The following is a 20391-nucleotide window of genomic DNA, read 5'->3' on the forward strand; positions in this document are numbered from 1 at the left end:
CACTGTGCCAGCACAGTATACCTCCCAGGTCTTGTGTTCTAATTTCCCGATTTCTCGGCATCTCAGAAACTAACCGGAAGAGCAAGGTTATCCATGGTGGGCTGGGGCAGAACTAGCAAAAAGCACAGCAAAGTTGTCCAAGAATACCTTGCATTCGAATGCTAATGCCAATACATGAGGCAGGCGAGTGGTAAGCCATGAACTTCTAGCAGTTAGAAAGCTGCGGACACAGTCCGGGTGTTGTGCGGCTTCACTCTTCGCATCCTAGAAGGTACCGCGCTCTCCGTCTCTCGGATGCGATCAAGCGGCTATTCGCGCAGAGAGCACTGTGCCGGTCACTGTGCGCTCCGGAGCTCTCTTTCTGCCCAACGACGCCTGGCAGCGGCACTTAACTTCGGACAGCTCGGTATCTCCCTATTCTGCATTTCTTGTCTTCTGCAGCTCAGCAAAATGCTTTTCCACTCTGTCTAGCAAGGAGAAACTGTGCCAGCACAGTATACCTCCCAGGACTTGTGTTCTAAATTCCCGACTTCTCGGCATCTCAGAAACTAACGGGAAGAGCAAGGTTTTCCATTGTGGGCTCGAACAGAACTAGCAACAAGCACAGCAAAGTTGTCCAAGAATACCTTGCATTCGAATGCTAATGCCAATACATGAGGCAGGCGAGTGGTAAGCCATGAACTTCTAGCAGTTAGAAAGCTGCGGACACAGTCCGGGTGTTGTGCGGCTTCACTCTTCGCATCCTAGAAGGTACCGCGCTCTCCGTCTCTCGGATGCGATCAAGCGGCTATTCACGCAGAGAGCACTGTGCCGGTCTCTGTGCGCTCCGGAGCTCTCTTTCTGCCCAAAGACGCCTGGCAGCGGCACTTAACTTCGGACAGCTCGGTATCTCCCTATTCTGCGTTTCATGTCTTCTGCATCTCAGCAAAATGCTTTTCCACTCTGTCTAGCAAGGAGAAACTGGGCCAGAACAGTATACCTCCCCGGACTTGTGTTCTAAATTCCCGACGTCTCGGCATCTCAGAAACTAACGGGAAGAGCAAGGTTTTCCATGGTGGGCTGGAACAGAACTAGCAACAAGCACAGCAAAGTTGTCCAAGAATACCTTGCATTCGAATGCTAATGCCAATACATGAGGCAGGCGAGTGGTAAGCCATGAACTTCTAGCAGTTAGAAAGCTGCGGACACAGTCCGGGTGTTGTGCGGCTTCACTCTTCGCATCCTAGAAGGTACCGCGCTCTCCGTCTCTCGGATGCGATCAAGCGGCTATTCGCGCAGAGAGCACTGTGCCGGTCACTGTGCGCTCCGGAGCTCTCTTTCTGCCCAAAGACGCCTGGCAGCGGCACTTAACTTCGGACAGCTCGGTATCTCCCTATTCTGCATTTCTTCTCTTCTGCAGCTCAGCAAAATGCTTTTCCACTCTGTCTAGCAAGGAGAAACTGTGCCAGCACATTATACCTCCCCGGACTTGTGTTCTAAATTCTCGACTTCTTGGCATCTCAGAAACTAACGGGCAGAGCAAGGTTATCCATGGTGGGCTGGGGCAGAACTAGCAGCAAGCACAGCAAAGTTGTCCAAGAATACCTTGCATTCGAATGCTAATGCCAATACATGAGGCAGGCGAGTGGTAAGCCATGAACATCTAGCAGTTAGAAAGCTGCGCACACAGTCCGGGTGTTGTGCGGCTTCACTCTTCGCATCCTAGAAGGTACCGCGCTCTCCGTCTCTCGGATGCGATCAAGCGGCTATTCACGCAGAGAGCACTGTGCCGGTCTCTGTGCGCTCCGGAGCTCTCTTTCTGCCCAACGACGCCTGGCAGCGGCACTTAACTTCGGACAGCTCCGTATCTCCGTATTCTGCATTTCTTGTCTTCTGCAGCTCAGCAAAATGCTTTTCCACTCTGTCTAGCAAGGAGAAACTGTGCCAGCACAGTATACCTCCCCGGACTTGTGTTCTAAATTCTCGACTTCTTGGCATCTCAGAACCTAACGGGCAGAGCAAGGTTATCCATGGTGGGCTGGGGCAGAACTAGCAACAAGCACAGCAAAGTTGTCCAAGAATACCTTGCATTCGAATGCTAATGCCAATACATGAGGAAGGCGAGTGGTAAGCCATGAACATCTAGCAGTTAGAAAGCTGCGGACACAGTCCGGGTGTTGTGCGGCTTCACTCTTCGCATCCTAGAAGGTACCGCGCTCTCCGTCTCTCAGATGCGATCAAGCGGCTATTCGCGCAGAGAGCACTGTGCCGGTCACTGTGCGCTCCGGAGCTCTCTTTCTGCCCAACGACGCCTGGCAGATGCACTTAACTTCGGACAGCTCCGTATCTCCCTATTCTGCGTTTCATGTCTTCTGCATCTCAGCAAAATGCTTTTCCACTCTGTCTAGCAAGGAGAAACTGGGCCAGAACAGTATACCTCCCCGGACTTGTGTTCTAAATTCCCGACGTCTCGGCATCTCAGAAACTAACGGGAAGAGCAAGGTTTTCCATGGTGGGCTGGAACAGAACTAGCAACAAGCACAGCAAAGTTGTCCAAGAATACCTTGCATTCGAATGCTAATGCCAATACATGAGGCAGGCGAGTGGTAAGCCATGAACTTCTAGCAGTTAGAAAGCTGCGGACACAGTCCGGGTGTTGTGCGGCTTCACTCTTCGCATCCTAGAAGGTACCGCGCTCTCCGTCTCTCGGATGCGATCAAGCGGCTATTCGCGCAGAGAGCACTGTGCCGGTCACTGTGCGCTCCGGAGCTCTCTTTCTGCCCAAAGACGCCTGGCAGCGGCACTTAACTTCGGACAGCTCGGTATCTCCCTATTCTGCATTTCTTCTCTTCTGCAGCTCAGCAAAATGCTTTTCCACTCTGTCTAGCAAGGAGAAACTGTGCCAGCACAGTATACCTCCCCGGACTTGTGTTCTAAATTCTCGACTTCTTGGCATCTCAGAAACTAACGGGCAGAGCAAGGTTATCCATGGTGGGCTGGGGCAGAACTAGCAGCAAGCACAGCAAAGTTGTCCAAGAATACCTTGCATTCGAATGCTAATGCCAATACATGAGGCAGGCGAGTGGTAAGCCATGAACATCTAGCAGTTAGAAAGCTGCGCACACAGTCCGGGTGTTGTGCGGCTTCACTCTTCGCATCCTAGAAGGTACCGCGCTCTCCGTCTCTCGGATGCGATCAAGCGGCTATTCGCGCAGAGAGCACTGTGCCGGTCACTGTGCGCTCCGGAGCTCTCTTTCTGCCCAACGACGCCTGGCAGCGGCACTTAACTTCGGACAGCTCCGTATCTCCGTATTCTGCATTTCTTGTCTTCTGCATCTCAGCAAAATGCTTTTCCCTCTGTCTAGCAAGAGACACTGTGCCAGCACAGTATACCTCCCAGGACTTGTGTTCTAAATTCCCGACTTCTCGGCATCTCAGAAACTAACGGGAAGAGCAAGGTTTTCCATTGTGGGCTCGAACAGAACTAGCAACAAGCACAGCAAAGTTGTCCAAGAATACCTTGCATTCGAATGCTAATGCCAATACATGAGGCAGGCGAGTGGTAAGCCATGAACTTCTAGCAGTTAGAAAGCTGCGGACACAGTCCGGGTGTTGTGCGGCTTCACTCTTCGCATCCTAGAAGGTACCGCGCTCTCCGTCTCTCGGATGCGATCAAGCGGCTATTCACGCAGAGAGCACTGTGCCGGTCTCTGTGCGCTCCGGAGCTCTCTTTCTGCCCAAAGACGCCTGGCAGCGGCACTTAACTTCGGACAGCTCGGTATCTCCCTATTCTGCATTTCTTGTCTTCTGCAGCTCAGCAAAATGCTTTTCCACTCTGTCTAGCAAGGAGAAACTGTGCCAGCACAGTATACCTCCCCGGACTTGTGTTCAAAATTCTCGACTTCTTGGCATCTCAGAAACTAACGGGCAGAGCAAGGTTATCCATGGTGGGCCGGGGCAGAACAAGCAGCAAGCACAGCAAAGTTGTCCAAGAATACCTTGCATTCGAATGCTAATGCCAATACATGAGGCAGGCGAGTGGTAAGCCATGAACATCTAGCAGTTAGAAAGCTGCGGACACAGTCCGGGTGTTGTGCAGCTTCACTCTTCGCATCCTAGAAGGTACCGCGCTCTCCGTCTCTCGGATGCGATCAAGCGGCTATTCGCGCAGAGAGCACTGTGCCGGTCACTGTGCGCTCCGGAGCTCTCTTTCTGCCCAAAGACGCCTGGCAGCGGCACTTAACTTCGGACAGCTCGGTATCTCCCTATTCTGCATTTCTTCTCTTCTGCAGCTCAGCAAAATGCTTTTCCACTCTGTCTAGCAAGGAGAAACTGTGCCAGCACAGTATACCTCCCCGGACTTGTGTTCTAAATTCTCGACTTCTTGGCATCTCAGAAACTAACGGGCAGAGCAAGGTTATCCATGGTGGGCTGGGGCAGAACTAGCAGCAAGCACAGCAAAGTTGTCCAAGAATACCTTGCATTCGAATGCTAATGCCAATACATGAGGCAGGCGAGTGGTAAGCCATGAACATCTAGCAGTTAGAAAGCTGCGCACACAGTCCGGGTGTTGTGCGGCTTCACTCTTCGCATCCTAGAAGGTACCGCGCTCTCCGTCTCTCGGATGCGATCAAGCGGCTATTCGCGCAGAGAGCACTGTGCCGGTCTCTGTGCGCTCCGGAGCTCTCTTTCTGCCCAACGACGCCTGGCAGCGGCACTTAACTTCGGACAGCTCCGTATCTCCGTATTCTGCATTTCTTGTCTTCTGCAGCTCAGCAAAATGCTTTTCCACTCTGTCTAGCAAGGAGAAACTGTGCCAGCACAGTATACCTCCCCGGACTTGTGTTCTAAATTCTCGACTTCTTGGCATCTCAGAACCTAACGGGCAGAGCAAGGTTATCCATGGTGGGCTGGGGCAGAACTAGCAACAAGCACAGCAAAGTTGTCCAAGAATACCTTGCATTCGAATGCTAATGCCAATACATGAGGAAGGCGAGTGGTAAGCCATGAACATCTAGCAGTTAGAAAGCTGCGGACACAGTCCGGGTGTTGTGCGGCTTCACTCTTCGCATCCTAGAAGGTACCGCGCTCTCCGTCTCTCGGATGCGATCAAGCGGCTATTCGCGCAGAGAGCACTGTGCCGGTCACTGTGCGCTCCGGAGCTCTCTTTCTGCCCAACGACGCCTGGCAGATGCACTTAACTTCGGACAGCTCCGTATCTCCCTATTCTGCGTTTCATGTCTTCTGCATCTCAGCAAAATGCTTTTCCACTCTGTCTAGCAAGGAGAAACTGGGCCAGAACAGTATACCTCCCCGGACTTGTGTTCTAAATTCCCGACGTCTCGGCATCTCAGAAACTAACGGGAAGAGCAAGGTTTTCCATGGTGGGCTGGAACAGAACTAGCAACAAGCACAGCAAAGTTGTCCAAGAATACCTTGCATTCGAATGCTAATGCCAATACATGAGGCAGGCGAGTGGTAAGCCATGAACTTCTAGCAGTTAGAAAGCTGCGGACACAGTCCGGGTGTTGTGCGGCGTCACTCTTCGCATCCTAGAAGGTACCGCGCTCTCCGTCTCTCGGATGCGATCAAGCGGCTATTCGCGCAGAGAGCACTGTGCCGGTCACTGTGCGCTCCGGAGCTCTCTTTCTGCCCAACGACGCCTGGCAGCGGCACTTAACTTCGGACAGCTCGGTATCTCCCTATTCTGCATTTCTTGTCTTCTGCAGCTCAGCAAAATGCTTTTCCACTCTGTCTAGCAAGGAGAAACTGTGCCAGCACAGTATAACTCCCCGGACTTGTGTTCTAAATTCTCGACTTCTTGGCATCTCAGAAACTAACGGGCAGAGCAAGGTTATCCATGGTGGGCAGGGGCAGAACTAGCAACAAGCACAGCAAAGTTGTCCAAGAATACCTTGCATTCGAATGCTAATGCCAATACATGAGGCAGGCGAGTGGTAAGCCATGAACATCTAGCAGTTAGAAAGCTGCGCACACAGTCCGGGTGTTGTGCGGCTTCACTCTTCGCATCCTAGAAGGTACCGCGCTCTCCGTCTCTCGGATGCGATCAAGCGGCTATTCGCGCAGAGAGCACTGTGCCGGTCTCTGTGCGCTCCGGAGCTCTCTTTCTGCCCAAAGACGCCTGGCAGCGGCACTTAACTTCGGACAGCTCCGTATCTCCCTATTCTGCGTTTCATGTCTTCTGCATCTCAGCAAAATGCTTTTCCACTCTGTCTAGCAAGGAGAAACTGGGCCAGAACAGTATACCTCCCCGGACTTGTGTTCTAAATTCCCGACGTCTCGGCATCTCAGAAACTAACGGGAAGAGCAAGGTTTTCCATGGTGGGCTGGAACAGAACTAGCAACAAGCACAGCAAAGTTGTCCAAGAATACCTTGCATTCGAATGCTAATGCCAATACATGAGGCAGGCGAGTGGTAAGCCATGAACTTCTAGCAGTTAGAAAGCTGCGGACACAGTCCGGGTGTTGTGCGGCGTCACTCTTCGCATCCTAGAAGGTACCGCGCTCTCCGTCTCTCGGATGCGATCAAGCGGCTATTCGCGCAGAGAGCACTGTGCCGGTCACTGTGCGCTCCGGAGCTCTCTTTCTGCCCAACGACGCCTGGCAGCGGCACTTAACTTCGGACAGCTCGGTATCTCCCTATTCTGCATTTCTTGTCTTCTGCAGCTCAGCAAAATGCTTTTCCACTCTGTCTAGCAAGGAGAAACTGTGCCAGCACAGTATAACTCCCCGGACTTGTGTTCTAAATTCTCGACTTCTTGGCATCTCAGAAACTAACGGGCAGAGCAAGGTTATCCATGGTGGGCAGGGGCAGAACTAGCAACAAGCACAGCAAAGTTGTCCAAGAATACCTTGCATTCGAATGCTAATGCCAATACATGAGGCAGGCGAGTGGTAAGCCATGAACATCTAGCAGTTAGAAAGCTGCGCACACAGTCCGGGTGTTGTGCGGCTTCACTCTTCGCATCCTAGAAGGTACCGCGCTCTCCGTCTCTCGGATGCGATCAAGCGGCTATTCGCGCAGAGAGCACTGTGCCGGTCTCTGTGCGCTCCGGAGCTCTCTTTCTGCCCAAAGACGCCTGGCAGCGGCACTTAACTTCGGACAGCTCCGTATCTCCGTATTCTGCATTTCTTGTCTTCTGCAGCTCAGCAAAATGCTTTTCCACTCTGTCTAGCAAGGAGAAACTGTGCCAGCACAGTATACCTCCCCGGACTTGTGTTCTAAATTCTCGACTTCTTGGCATCTCAGAAACTAACGGGAAGAGCAAGGTTATCTGTGGTGGGCTGGGGCAGAACTAGCAGCAAGCACAACAAAGTTGTCCAAGAATACCTTGCATTCGAATGCTAATGCCAATACATGAGGCAGGCGAGTGGTAAGCCATGAACTTCTAGCAGTTAGAAAGGTGCAGACACAGTCCGGGTGTTGTGCGGCTTCACTCTTCGCATCCTAGTAGGTACCGCGCTCTCCGTCTCTCGGATGCGATCAAGCGGCTATTCGCGCAGAGAGCACTGTGCCGGTCACTGTGCGCTCCGGAGCTCTCTTTCTGCCCAACAATGCCTGGCAGCGGCAGTTAACTTCGGACAGCTTGGTATCTCCCTATTCTGCATTTCTTGTCTTCTGCAGCTCGGCAAAATGCTTTTCCACTCTGTCTAGCTAGGAGAAACTGTGCCAGCACAGTATACCTCCCCGGACTTGTGTTCTAAATTCTCGACTTCTTGGCATCTCAGAAACTAACGGGCAGAGCAAGGTTATCCATGGTGGGCTGGGGCAGAACTAGCAACAAGCACAGCAAAGTTGTCCAAGAATACCTTGCATTCGAATGCTAATGCCAATACATGAGGCAGGCGAGTGGTAAGCCATGAACATCTAGCAGTTAGAAAGCTGCGCACACAGTCCGGGTGTTGTGCGGCGTCACTCTTCGCATCCTAGAAGGTACCGCGCTCTCCGTCTCTCGGATGCGATCAAGCGGCTATTCGCGCAGAGAGCACTGTGCCGGTCACTGTGCGCTCCGGAGCTCTCTTTCTGCCCAACGACGCCTGGCAGATGCACTTAACTTCGGACAGCTCGGTATCTCCCTATTCTGCATTTCTTGTCTTCTGCAGCTCAGCAAAATGCTTTTCCACTCTGTCTAGCAAGGAGAAACTCTGCCAGCACAGTATACCTCCCCGGACTTGTGTTCTAAATTCCCGACGTCTCGGCATCTCAGAAACTAACGGGAAGAGCAAGGTTTTCCATGGTGGGCTGGAACAGAACTAGCAACAAGCACAGCAAAGTTGTCCAAGAATACCTTGCATTCGAATGCTAATGCCAATACATGAGGAAGGCGAGTGGTAAGCCATGAACATCTAGCAGTTAGAAAGCTGCGGACACAGTCCGGGTGTTGTGCGGCTTCACTCTTCGCATCCTAGAAGGTACCGCGCTCTCCGTCTCTCGGATGCGATCAAGCGGCTATTCGCGCAGAGAGCACTGTGCCGGTCACTGTGCGCTCCGGAGCTCTCTTTCTGCCCAACGACGCCTGGCAGATGCACTTAACTTCGGACAGCTCCGTATCTCCCTATTCTGCGTTTCATGTCTTCTGCATCTCAGCAAAATGCTTTTCCACTCTGTCTAGCAAGGAGAAACTGGGCCAGAACAGTATACCTCCCCGGACTTGTGTTCTAAATTCCCGACGTCTCGGCATCTCAGAAACTAACGGGAAGAGCAAGGTTTTCCATGGTGGGCTGGAACAGAACTAGCAACAAGCACAGCAAAGTTGTCCAAGAATACCTTGCATTCGAATGCTAATGCCAATACATGAGGCAGGCGAGTGGTAAGCCATGAACATCTAGCAGTTAGAAAGCTGCGCACACAGTCCGGGTGTTGTGCGGCTTCACTCTTCGCATCCTAGAAGGTACCGCGCTCTCCGTCTCTCGGATGCGATCAAGCGGCTATTCGCGCAGAGAGCACTGTGCCGGTCTCTGTGCGCTCCGGAGCTCTCTTTCTGCCCAACGACGCCTGGCAGCGGCACTTAACTTCGGACAGCTCCGTATCTCCGTATTCTGCATTTCTTGTCTTCTGCAGCTCAGCAAAATGCTTTTCCACTCTGTCTAGCAAGGAGAAACTGTGCCAGCACAGTATACCTCCCCGGACTTGTGTTCTAAATTCTCGACTTCTTGGCATCTCAGAAACTAACGGGAAGAGCAAGGTTATCTGTGGTGGGCTGGGGCAGAACTAGCAGCAAGCACAACAAAGTTGTCCAAGAATACCTTGCATTCGAATGCTAATGCCAATACATGAGGCAGGCGAGTGGTAAGCCATGAACTTCTAGCAGTTAGAAAGGTGCAGACACAGTCCGGGTGTTGTGCGGCTTCACTCTTCGCATCCTAGAAGGTACCGCGCTCTCCGTCTCTCGGATGCGATCAAGCGGCTATTCGCGCAGAGAGCACTGTGCCGGTCTCTGTGCGCTCCGGAGCTCTCTTTCTGCCCAACAATGCCTGGCAGCGGCACTTAACTTCGGACAGCTCCGTATCTCCGTATTCTGCATTTCTTGTCTTCTGCAGCTCAGCAAAATGCTTTTCCACTCTGTCTAGCAAGGAGAAACTGTGCCAGCACAGTATACCTCCCCGGACTTGTGTTCTAAATTCTCGACTTCTTGGCATCTCAGAAACTAACGGGCAGAGCAAGGTTATCCATGGTGGGCTGGGGCAGAACTAGCAACAAGCACAGCAAAGTTGTCCAAGAATACCTTGCATTCGAATGCTAATGCCAATACATGAGGCAGGCGAGTGGTAAGACATGAACATCTAGCAGTTAGAAAGCTGCGCACACAGTCCGGGTGTTGTGCGGCGTCACTCTTCGCATCCTAGAAGGTACCGCGCTCTCCGTCTCTCGGATGCGATCAAGCGGCTATTCGCGCAGAGAGCACTGTGCCGGTCACTGTGCGCTCCGGAGCTCTCTTTCTGCCCAAAGACGCCTGGCAGCGGCACTTAACTTCGGACAGCTCCGTATCTCCCTATTCTGCATTTCTTGTCTTCTGCAGCTCAGCAAAATGCTTTTCCACTCTGTCTAGCAAGGAGAAACTGTGCCAGCACAGTATACCTCCCCGGACTTGTGTTCTAAATTCTCGACTTCTTGGCATCTCAGAAACTAACGGGCAGAGCAAGGTTATCCATGGTGGGCTGGGGCAGAACTAGCAGCAAGCACAGCAAAGTTGTCCAAGAATACCTTGCATTCGAATGCTAATGCCAATACATGAGGCAGGCGAGTGGTAAGCCATGAACATCTAGCAGTTAGAAAGCTGCGCACACAGTCCGGGTGTTGTGCGGCTTCACTCTTCGCATCCTAGAAGGTACCGCGCTCTCCGTCTCTCGGATGCGATCAAGCGGCTATTCGCGCAGAGAGCACTGTGCCGGTCTCTGTGCGCTCCGGAGCTCTCTTTCTGCCCAACGACGCCTGGCAGCGGCACTTAACTTCGGACAGCTCCGTATCTCCGTATTCTGCATTTCTTGTCTTCTGCAGCTCAGCAAAATGCTTTTCCACTCTGTCTAGCAAGGAGAAACTGTGCCAGCACAGTATACCTCGCCGGACTTGTGTTCTAAATTCTCGACTTCTTGGCATCTCAGAAACTAACGGGCAGAGCAAGGTTATCCATGGTGGGCTGGGGCAGAACTAGCAACAAGCACAGCAAAGTTGTCCAAGAATACCTTGCATTCGAATGCTAATGCCAATACATGAGGAAGGCGAGTGGTAAGCCATGAACATCTAGCAGTTAGAAAGCTGCGGACACAGTCCGGGTGTTGTGCGGCTTCACTCTTCGCATCCTAGAAGGTACCGCGCTCTCCGTCTCTCGGATGCGATCAAGCGGCTATTCGCGCAGAGAGCACTGTGCCGGTCACTGTGCGCTCCGGAGCTCTCTTTCTGCCCAACGACGCCTGGCAGATGCACTTAACTTCGGACAGCTCCGTATCTCCCTATTCTGCGTTTCATGTCTTCTGCATCTCAGCAAAATGCTTTTCCACTCTGTCTAGCAAGGAGAAACTGGGCCAGAACAGTATACCTCCCCGGACTTGTGTTCTAAATTCCCGACGTCTCGGCATCTCAGAAACTAACGGGAAGAGCAAGGTTTTCCATGGTGGGCTGGAACAGAACTAGCAACAAGCACAGCAAAGTTGTCCAAGAATACCTTGCATTCGAATGCTAATGCCAATACATGAGGCAGGCGAGTGGTAAGCCATGAACATCTAGCAGTTAGAAAGCTGCGCACACAGTCCGGGTGTTGTGCGGCTTCACTCTTCGCATCCTAGAAGGTACCGCGCTCTCCGTCTCTCGGATGCGATCAAGCGGCTATTCGCGCAGAGAGCACTGTGCCGGTCTCTGTGCGCTCCGGAGCTCTCTTTCTGCCCAACGACGCCTGGCAGCGGCACTTAACTTCGGACAGCTCCGTATCTCCGTATTCTGCATTTCTTGTCTTCTGCAGCTCAGCAAAATGCTTTTCCACTCTGTCTAGCAAGGAGAAACTGTGCCAGCACAGTATACCTCCCCGGACTTGTGTTCTAAATTCTCGACTTCTTGGCATCTCAGAAACTAACGGGAAGAGCAAGGTTATCTGTGGTGGGCTGGGGCAGAACTAGCAGCAAGCACAACAAAGTTGTCCAAGAATACCTTGCATTCGAATGCTAATGCCAATACATGAGGCAGGCGAGTGGTAAGCCATGAACTTCTAGCAGTTAGAAAGGTGCAGACACAGTCCGGGTGTTGTGCGGCTTCACTCTTCGCATCCTAGAAGGTACCGCGCTCTCCGTCTCTCGGATGCGATCAAGCGGCTATTCGCGCAGAGAGCACTGTGCCGGTCTCTGTGCGCTCCGGAGCTCTCTTTCTGCCCAACAATGCCTGGCAGCGGCAGTTAACTTCGGACAGCTCCGTATCTCCGTATTCTGCATTTCTTGTCTTCTGCAGCTCAGCAAAATGCTTTTCCACTCTGTCTAGCAAGGAGAAACTGTGCCAGCACAGTATACCTCCCCGGACTTGTGTTCTAAATTCTCGACTTCTTGGCATCTCAGAAACTAACGGGCAGAGCAAGGTTATCCATGGTGGGCTGGGGCAGAACTAGCAACAAGCACAGCAAAGTTGTCCAAGAATACCTTGCATTCGAATGCTAATGCCAATACATGAGGCAGGCGAGTGGTAAGCCATGAACATCTAGCAGTTAGAAAGCTGCGGACACAGTCCGGGTGTTGTGCGGCGTCACTCTTCGCATCCTAGAAGGTACCGCGCTCTCCGTCTCTCGGATGCGATCAAGCGGCTATTCGCGCAGAGAGCACTGTGCCGGTCACTGTGCGCTCCGGAGCTGTCTTTCTGCCCAAAGACGCCTGGCAGCGGCACTTAACTTCGGACAGCTCCGTATCTCCGTATTCTGCATTTCTTGTCTTCTGCAGCTCAGCAAAATGCTTTTCCACTCTGTCTAGCAAGGAGAAACTGTGCCAGCACAGTATACCTCCCCGGACTTGTGTTCTAAATTCTCGACTTCTTGGCATCTCAGAAACTAACGGGACGAGCAAGGTTATCTGTGGTGGGCTGGGGCAGAACTAGCAGCAAGCACAACAAAGTTGTCCAAGAATACCTTGCATTCGAATGCTAATGCCAATACATGAGGCAGGCGAGTGGTAAGCCATGAACTTCTAGCAGTTAGAAAGGTGCAGACACAGTCCGGGTGTTGTGCGGCTTCACTCTTCGCATCCTAGAAGGTACCGCGCTCTCCGTCTCTCGGATGCGATCAAGCGGCTATTCGCGCAGAGAGCACTGTGCCGGTCACTGTGCGCTCCGGAGCTCTCTTTCTGCCCAACAATGCCTGGCAGCGGCAGTTAACTTCGGACAGCTCCGTATCTCCGTATTCTGCATTTCTTGTCTTCTGCAGCTCAGCAAAATGCTTTTCCACTCTGTCTAGCAAGGAGAAACTGTGCCAGCACAGTATACCTCCCCGGACTTGTGTTCTAAATTCTCGACTTCTTGGCATCTCAGAAACTAACGGGCAGAGCAAGGTTATCCATGGTGGGCTGGGGCAGAACTAGCAACAAGCACAGCAAAGTTGTCCAAGAATACCTTGCATTCGAATGCTAATGCCAATACATGAGGCAGGCGAGTGGTAAGCCATGAACATCTAGCAGTTAGAAAGCTGCGCACACAGTCCGGGTGTTGTGCGGCGTCACTCTTCGCATCCTAGAAGGTACCGCGCTCTCCGTCTCTCGGATGCGATCAAGCGGCTATTCGCGCAGAGAGCACTGTGCCGGTCACTGTGCGCTCCGGAGCTCTCTTTCTGCCCAACGACGCCTGGCAGATGCACTTAACTTCGGACAGCTCCGTATCTCCCTATTCTGCATTTCATGTCTTCTGCATCTCAGCAAAATGCTTTTCCACCCTGTCTAGCAAGGAGAAACTGGGCCAGAACAGTATACCTCCCCGGACTTGTGTTCTAAATTCCCGACGTCTCGGCATCTCAGAAACTAACGGGAAGAGCAAGGTTTTCCATGGTGGGCTGGAACAGAACTAGCAACAAGCACAGCAAAGTTGTCCAAGAATACCTTGCATTCGAATGCTAATGCCAATACATGAGGCAGGCGAGTGGTAAGCCATGAACTTCTAGCAGTTAGAAAGCTGCGGACACAGTCCGGGTGTTGTGCGGCGTCACTCTTCGCATCCTAGAAGGTACCGCGCTCTCCGTCTCTCGGATGCGATCAAGCGGCTATTCGCGCAGAGAGCACTGTGCCGGTCACTGTGCGCTCCGGAGCTCTCTTTCTGCCCAACGACGCCTGGCAGCGGCACTTAACTTCGGACAGCTCGGTATCTCCCTATTCTGCATTTCTTGTCTTCTGCAGCTCAGCAAAATGCTTTTCCACTCTGTCTAGCAAGGAGAAACTGTGCCAGCACAGTATACCTCCCCGGACTTGTGTTCTAAATTCTCGACTTCTTGGCATCTCAGAAACTAACGGGCACAGCAAGGTTATCCATGGTGGGCTGGGGCAGAACTAGGAGCAAGCACAGCAAAGTTGTCCAAGAATACCTTGCATTCGAATGCTAATGCCAATACATGAGGCAGGCGAGTGGTAAGCCATGAACATCTAGCAGTTAGAAAGCTGCGCACACAGTCCGGGTGTCGTGCGGCTTCACTCTTCGCATCCTAGAAGGTACCGCGCTCTCCGTCTCTCGGATGCGATCAAGCGGCTATTCGCGCAGAGAGCACTGTGCCGGTCTCTGTGCGCTCCGGAGCTCTCTTTCTGCCCAAAGACGCCTGGCAGCGGCACTTAACTTCGGACAGCTCCGTATCTCCGTATTCTGCATTTCTTGTCTTCTGCAGCTCAGCAAAATGCTTTTCCACTCTGTCTAGCAAGGAGAAACTGTGCCAGCACAGTATACCTCCCCGGACTTGTGTTCTAAATTCTCGACTTCTTGGCATCTCAGAAACTAACGGGCAGAGCAAGGTTATCCATGGTGGGCTGGGGCAGAACTAGCAACAAGCACAGCAAAGTTGTCCAAGAATACCTTGCATTCGAATGCTAATGCCAATACATGAGGCAGGCGAGTGGTAAGCCATGAACATCTAGCAGTTAGAAAGCTGCGCACACAGTCCGGGTGTTGTGCGGCGTCACTCTTCGCATCCTAGAAGGTACCGCGCTCTCCGTCTCTCGGATGCGATCAAGCGGCTATTCGCGCAGAGAGCACTGTGCCGGTCACTGTGCGCTCCGGAGCTCTCTTTCTGCCCAAAGACGCCTGGCAGCGGCACTTAACTTCGGACAGCTCCGTATCTCCCTATTCTGCATTTCTTGTCTTCTGCAGCTCAGCAAAATGCTTTTCCACTCTGTCTAGCAAGGAGAAACTGTGCCAGCACAGTATACCTCCCCGGACTTGTGTTCTAAATTCTCGACTTCTTGGCATCTCAGAAACTAACGGGCAGAGCAAGGTTATCCATGGTGGGCTGGGGCAGAACTAGCAGCAAGCACAGCAAAGTTGTCCAAGAATACCTTGCATTCGAATGCTAATGCCAATACATGAGGCAGGCGAGTGGTAAGCCATGAACATCTAGCAGTTAGAAAGCTGCGCACACAGTCCGGGTGTTGTGCGGCTTCACTCTTCGCATCCTAGAAGGTACCGCGCTCTCCGTCTCTCGGATGCGATCAAGCGGCTATTCGCGCAGAGAGCACTGTGCCGGTCTCTGTGCGCTCCGGAGCTCTCTTTCTGCCCAACGACGCCTGGCAGCGGCACTTAACTTCGGACAGCTCCGTATCTCCGTATTCTGCATTTCTTGTCTTCTGCAGCTCAGCAAAATGCTTTTCCACTCTGTCTAGCAAGGAGAAACTGGGCCAGAACAGTATACCTCCCCGGACTTGTGTTCTAAATTCCCGACGTCTCGGCATCTCAGAAACTAACGGGAAGAGCAAGGTTTTCCATGGTGGGCTGGAACAGAACTAGCAACAAGCACAGCAAAGTTGTCCAAGAATACCTTGCATTCGAATGCTAATGCCAATACATGAGGCAGGCGAGTGGTAAGCCATGAACATCTAGCAGTTAGAAAGCTGCGCACACAGTCCGGGTGTTGTGCGGCTTCACTCTTCGCATCCTAGAAGGTACCGCGCTCTCCGTCTCTCGGATGCGATCAAGCGGCTATTCGCGCAGAGAGCACTGTGCCGGTCTCTGTGCGCTCCGGAGCTCTCTTTCTGCCCAACGACGCCTGGCAGCGGCACTTAACTTCGGACAGCTCCGTATCTCCGTATTCTGCATTTCTTGTCTTCTGCAGCTCAGCAAAATGCTTTTCCACTCTGTCTAGCAAGGAGAAACTGTGCCAGCACAGTATACCTCCCCGGACTTGTGTTCTAAATTCTCGACTTCTTGGCATCTCAGAAACTAACGGGAAGAGCAAGGTTATCTGTGGTGGGCTGGGGCAGAACTAGCAGCAAGCACAACAAAGTTGTCCAAGAATACCTTGCATTCGAATGCTAATGCCAATACATGAGGCAGGCGAGTGGTAAGCCATGAACTTCTAGCAGTTAGAAAGGTGCAGACACAGTCCGGGTGTTGTGCGGCTTCACTCTTCGCATCCTAGAAGGTACCGCGCTCTCCGTCTCTCGGATGCGATCAAGCGGCTATTCGCGCAGAGAGCACTGTGCCGGTCTCTGTGCGCTCCGGAGCTCTCTTTCTGCCCAACAATGCCTGGCAGCGGCAGTTAACTTCGGACAGCTCCGTATCTCCGTATTCTGCATTTCTTGTCTTCTGCAGCTCAGCAAAATGCTTTTCCACTCTGTCTAGCAAGGAGAAACTGTGCCAGCACAGTATACCTCCCCGGACTTGTGTTCTAAATTCTCGACTTCTTGGCATCTCAGAAACTAACGGGCAGAGCAAGGTTATCCATGGTGGGCTGGGGCAGAACTAGCAACAAGCACAGCAAAGTTGTCCAAGAATACCTTGCATTCGAATGCTAATGCCAATACATGAGGCAGGCGAGTGGTAAGCCATGAACATCTAGCAGTTAGAAAGCTGCGGACACAGTCCGGGTGTTGTGCGGCGTCACTCTTCGCATCCTAGAAGGTACCGCGCTCTCCGTCTCTCGGATGCGATCAAGCGGCTATTCGCGCAGAGAGCACTGTGCCGGTCTCTGTGAGCTCCGGAGCTCTCTTTCTGCCCAACAATGCCTGGCAGCGGCAGTTAACTTCGGACAGCTCCGTATCTCCGTATTCTGCATTTCTTGTCTTCTGCAGCTCAGCAAAATGCTTTTCCACTCTGTCTAGCAAGGAGAAACTGTGCCAGCACAGTATACCTCCCCGGACTTGTGTTCTAAATTCTCGACTTCTTGGCATCTCAGAAACTAACGGGCAGAGCAAGGTTATCCATGGTGGGCTGGGGCAGAACTAGCAACAAGCACAGCAAAGTTGTCCAAGAATACCTTGCATTCGAATGCTAATGCCAATACATGAGGCAGGCGAGTGGTAAGCCATGAACATCTAGCAGTTAGAAAGCTGCGGACACAGTCCGGGTGTTGTGCGGCGTCACTCTTCGCATCCTAGAAGGTACCGCGCTCTCCGTCTCTCGGATGCGATCAAGCGGCTATTCGCGCAGAGAGCACTGTGCCGGTCACTGTGCGCTCCGGAGCTGTCTTTCTGCCCAAAGACGCCTGGCAGCGGCACTTAACTTCGGACAGCTCCGTATCTCCGTATTCTGCATTTCTTGTCTTCTGCAGCTCAGCAAAATGCTTTTCCACTCTGTCTAGCAAGGAGAAACTGTGCCAGCACAGTATACCTCCCCGGACTTGTGTTCTAAATTCTCGACTTCTTGGCATCTCAGAAACTAACGGGACGAGCAAGGTTATCTGTGGTGGGCTGGGGCAGAACTAGCAGCAAGCACAACAAAGTTGTCCAAGAATACCTTGCATTCGAATGCTAATGCCAATACATGAGGCAGGCGAGTGGTAAGCCATGAACTTCTAGCAGTTAGAAAGGTGCAGACACAGTCCGGGTGTTGTGCGGCTTCACTCTTCGCATCCTAGAAGGTACCGCGCTCTCCGTCTCTCGGATGCGATCAAGCGGCTATTCGCGCAGAGAGCACTGTGCCGGTCACTGTGCGCTCCGGAGCTCTCTTTCTGCCCAACAATGCCTGGCAGCGGCAGTTAACTTCGGACAGCTCCGTATCTCCGTATTCTGCATTTCTTGTCTTCTGCAGCTCAGCAAAATGCTTTTCCACTCTGTCTAGCAAGGAGAAACTGTGCCAGCACAGTATACCTCCCCGGACTTGTGTTCTAAATTCTCGACTTCTTGGCATCTCAGAAACTAACGGGCAGAGCAAGGTTATCCATGGTGGGCTGGGGCAGAACTAGCAACAAGCACAGCAAAGTTGTCCAAGAATACCTTGCATTCGAATGCTAATGCCAATACATGAGGCAGGCGAGTGGTAAGCCATGAACATCTAGCAGTTAGAAAGCTGCGCACACAGTCCGGGTGTTGTGCGGCGTCACTCTTCGCATCCTAGAAGGTACCGCGCTCTCCGTCTCTCGGATGCGATCAAGCGGCTATTCGCGCAGAGAGCACTGTGCCGGTCACTGTGCGCTCCGGAGCTCTCTTTCTGCCCAACGACGCCTGGCAGATGCACTTAACTTCGGACAGCTCCGTATCTCCGTATTCTGCATTTCTTGTCTTCTGCAGCTCAGCAAAATGCTTTTCCACCCTGTCTAGCAAGGAGAAACTGGGCCAGAACAGTATACCTCCCCGGACTTGTGTTCTAAATTCCCGACGTCTCGGCATCTCAGAAACTAACGGGAAGAGCAAGGTTTTCCATGGTGGGCTGGAACAGAACTAGCAACAAGCACAGCAAAGTTGTCCAAGAATACCTTGCATTCGAATGCTAATGCCAATACATGAGGCAGGCGAGTGGTAAGCCATGAACTTCTAGCAGTTAGAAAGCTGCGCACACAGTCCGGGTGTTGTGCGGCGTCACTCTTCGCATCCTAGAAGGTACCGCGCTCTCCGTCTCTCGGATGCGATCAAGCGGCTATTCGCGCAGAGAGCACTGTGCCGGTCACTGTGCGCTCCGGAGCTGTCTTTCTGCCCAAAGACGCCTGGCAGCGGCACTTAACTTCGGACAGCTCGGTATCTCCCTATTCTGCATTTCTTGTCTTCTGCAGCTCAGCAAAATGCTTTTCCACTCTGTCTAGCAAGGAGAAACTGTGCCAGCACAGTATACCTCCCCGGACTTGTGTTCTAAATTCTCGACTTCTTGGCATCTCAGAAACTAACGGGCACAGCAAGGTTATCCATGGTGGGCTGGGGCAGAACTAGGAGCAAGCACAGCAAAGTTGTCCAAGAATACCTTCCATTCGAATGCTAATGCCAATACATGAGGCAGGCGAGTGGTAAGCCATGAACATCTAGCAGTTAGAAAGCTGCGCACACAGTCCGGGTGTCGTGCGGCTTCACTCTTCGCATCCTAGAAGGTACCGCGCTCTCCGTCTCTCGGATGCGATCAAGCGGCTATTCGCGCAGAGAGCACTGTGCCGGTCTCTGTGCGCTCCGGAGCTCTCTTTCTGCCCAAAGACGCCTGGCAGCGGCACTTAACTTCGGACAGCTCCGTATCTCCGTATTCTGCATTTCTTGTCTTCTGCAGCTCAGCAAAATGCTTTTCCACTCTGTCTAGCAAGGAGAAACTGTGCCAGCACAGTATACCTCCCCGGACTTGTGTTCTAAATTCTCGACTTCTTGGCATCTCAGAAACTAACGGGCAGAGCAAGGTTATCCATGGTGGGCTGGGGCAGAACTAGCAACAAGCACAGCAAAGTTGTCCAAGAATACCTTGCATTCGAATGCTAATGCCAATACATGAGGAAGGCGAGTGGTAAGCCATGAACATCTAGCAGTTAGAAAGCTGCGGACACAGTCCGGGTGTTGTGCGGCTTCACTCTTCGCATCCTAGAAGGTACCGCGCTCTCCGTCTCTCGGATGCGATCAAGCGGCTATTCGCGCAGAGAGCACTGTGCCGGTCACTGTGCGCTCCGGAGCTCTCTTTCTGCCCAACGACGCCTGGCAGATGCACTTAACTTCGGACAGCTCCGTATCTCCCTATTCTGCGTTTCATGTCTTCTGCATCTCAGCAAAATGCTTTTCCACTCTGTCTAGCAAGGAGAAACTGGGCCAGAACAGTATACCTCCCCGGACTTGTGTTCTAAATTCCCGACGTCTCGGCATCTCAGAAACTAACGGGAAGAGCAAGGTTTTCCATGGTGGGCTGGAACAGAACTAGCAACAAGCACAGCAAAGTTGTCCAAGAATACCTTGCATTCGAATGCTAATGCCAATACATGAGGCAGGCGAGTGGTAAGCCATGAACTTCTAGCAGTTAGAAAGGTGCAGACACAGTCCGGGTGTTGTGCGGCTTCACTCTTCGCATCCTAGAAGGTACCGCGCTCTCCGTCTCTCGGATGCGATCAAGCGGCTATTCGCGCAGAGAGCACTGTGCCGGTCACTGTGCGCTCCGGAGCTCTCTTTCTGCCCAACAATGCCTGGCAGCGGCAGTTAACTTCGGACAGCTCCGTATCTCCGTATTCTGCATTTCTTGTCTTCTGCAGCTCAGCAAAATGCTTTTCCACTCTGTCTAGCAAGGAGAAACTGTGCCAGCACAGTATACCTCCCCGGACTTGTGTTCTAAATTCTCGACTTCTTGGCATCTCAGAAACTAACGGGCAGAGCAAGGTTATCCATGGTGGGCTGGGGCAGAACTAGCAACAAGCACAGCAAATTTGTCCAAGAATACCTTGCATTCGAATGCTAATGCCAATACATGAGGCAGGCGAGTGGTAAGCCATGAACATCTAGCAGTTAGAAAGCTGCGGACACAGTCCGGGTGTTGTGCGGCTTCACTCTTCGCATCCTAGAAGGTAC

Source organism: Passer domesticus, chromosome W (genome assembly GCF_036417665.1).
Source record: "Passer domesticus isolate bPasDom1 chromosome W, bPasDom1.hap1, whole genome shotgun sequence".
Classification (NCBI taxonomy): Eukaryota; Metazoa; Chordata; class Aves; order Passeriformes; family Passeridae; genus Passer; species Passer domesticus.